The sequence below is a fragment of the Cervus elaphus genome, chromosome 1 (genome assembly GCF_910594005.1).
Source record: "Cervus elaphus chromosome 1, mCerEla1.1, whole genome shotgun sequence".
In the NCBI taxonomy this organism is placed as follows: domain Eukaryota; kingdom Metazoa; phylum Chordata; class Mammalia; order Artiodactyla; family Cervidae; genus Cervus; species Cervus elaphus.
In genome coordinates, this window is record NC_057815.1 from 84,740,891 (window position 1) to 84,743,296 (window position 2,406).

The following is a 2,406-nucleotide window of genomic DNA, read 5'->3' on the forward strand; positions in this document are numbered from 1 at the left end:
AGATTCAAAAGAATCAGAGAAAAAGGGGAATGAATCATTCATAAGGCCCTTCAAAAACTCAACCAACTCTACCGGTGGAGGGGAGGATGCTATTTGAACATAAAGCACTTGAATGAAACTTGGCTGAGCTGTAATGACCCAAGCAATATATGCTAAAAGTAAGAGCCTAAAATAGTGACACGCTAGAAATGTAGGCAGCATCATTCCTGGGTGTCATATCTCCTCTAAAAAACTCTAATTAACCCTTGAAGCAGGGCCTTCACTTTCATCATTGTCTTGAGCATGATACCCTTAGTTTAAATAATTGTTAAAACTAACCCCCAGCTTGTTAAATACCCTTTCTAATTAAAACATTGTCTCACCATAGTGACCTAGGGGGTCACCCTAGTCATTGAGATCAGTAGAGAAGTTTAATCAATTCCTAAATAACGAATCAACTTTTTATGCCCTTTGTAATCTCATTGTAACACATTGCAATTCAAGGCCATTATACTACATTTATCTTTAATGAATAATAAATGGTACATTGGTATTGACAGAACGACTGATTATTCCATCAGTAGCAGAACACAGAAATATTTTTAATTATTGATAAACCACAAGCTTTGCTTGTCAGGTACAATCAGCTTCTGGCAAGAAGAACTTATTTTTCATTTTATTATCAGAGACAAGTAGAATCAAATGTCATTGCAAACCACTTCTGCCATTCATAGAAATGGCAATGTCTAGCCTCGCTTCTTACCAGATGTAAAGGGCAACAGGTTTGCAAAAAAACAAAACATATGAAAAAAGCGCTCATGTAAAAACCTGAGAAAGAAGGTTAGAAATAAAATTATGTTCTCAAACTTCCCTATGTTTATTTAAAAGGATAGATGTAAAAAACAATACTTGTGAAATATTATGGGACAGATACATAAAATTGCTATGACTTTAGAAAATATACGATGCACAGAAGAGTTTATCCTTATCAAAAGAGAGTATGTGTATATATACATACATACATATATATATATATGAAATTTATATATATATATGAAATATATAGGTTTCATCCTCATATTGTATCCAAAGACAGGAAGCAAGGATGCTTCAAAACACAGAAACAGTCATTCACTTCTCACCCTTTGAACAAACGCCTTTGATAAGGGACACCTTCATTAGACAGCTATCATGTCTCATTGGTTAGAATGGCTATGTGCCTATCTTTAGATTAATAACCTAGAACACCTCTAAAAACATCAGGTTACCGTTCTAAGGAAGACGACAGAAGAAAGATTTTTGGGGGGCATAAAACAGAGTTACCTGCCTTGGCTCTTTAGAAAAGAAGCTGTGCACAGAAACCAATGAGGCTGCACATCTGATGAACACCGTGAAGAGGGCAGATGTAAATGATGCGGGTGGAGCATCTACAACAACAGATAGGTGGTCCACATAGGAGAGCATCTACAACGTGCCACAACCAAGACGAGGAATTTCCAGCTCTGTCCATCCACACAAAAAGGGAGGGGGAAAGAAGAGGCAGGTCAGCACTAGAGCGGACGGTGTGCTGTAAGACAACTAATATTTACTGAGCATCTGTTATCTGTGAAGACTTTTATCAAGAACTGGAGACCATTCAGAAATGTGTCTTCCTCTAGTATTTTGGCTCCTCTGTTTCTCTTGGTTTCTCAAAACTTACTCAGTATATATAGGAAAGGATGTGTCTGAATTTTGTGACTTCATGTAACTTCAGTTCAGTCGCTCAGTTGTGTCCAACTCTTTGCGACCCCATGAATCGCAGCACGCCAGGCCTCCTTGTCCATTACAAACTCCCAGAGTTTACTCAAACTCATGCCCATCGAGTTGGTGATGCCATCCAGCCATCTCATCCTCTGTCGTCCCCTTCTCCTCCTGCCCCTAATCCCTCCCAGCATCAGGGTCTTTTCCAATGAGTCAACTCTTCGTATGAGGTGGCCAAAGTATTGGAGTTTCAGCTTCAGCATCAGTCCTTCCAATGAACACCCAGGACTTATCTCCTTCATATAACTTAAAGGTAGCTAAATATCGGGTTGGCCAAACAGTTTTTTTTTTTCCCCCCTAAGATGGTTCTAGTAGCACTTTGTTGTCTAACTTCATTTGAAGCATTTTTCCTAGACTGTATTGTGACGGCTGTCATATCAGCCTGCATTAAAACAAACATCAAAATTGGTGAATTTTCGTGTAGCCACTTTAATATTGAAGATGGAAGAAAAAAGTACATTTTTAGGATAGTATGCCTTATTACTTCAAGGAAGGAGAAAACGCAACTGAAATGTAAAAATATAAAAAGATCTGCACAGTGTATGGAGATGGTGCTGTGACTGATCGAATGTATCAAAAGCGGTTTTTGAAGTTTCCTGCTGGAGATTTCTTGTTGGATGATTTTCC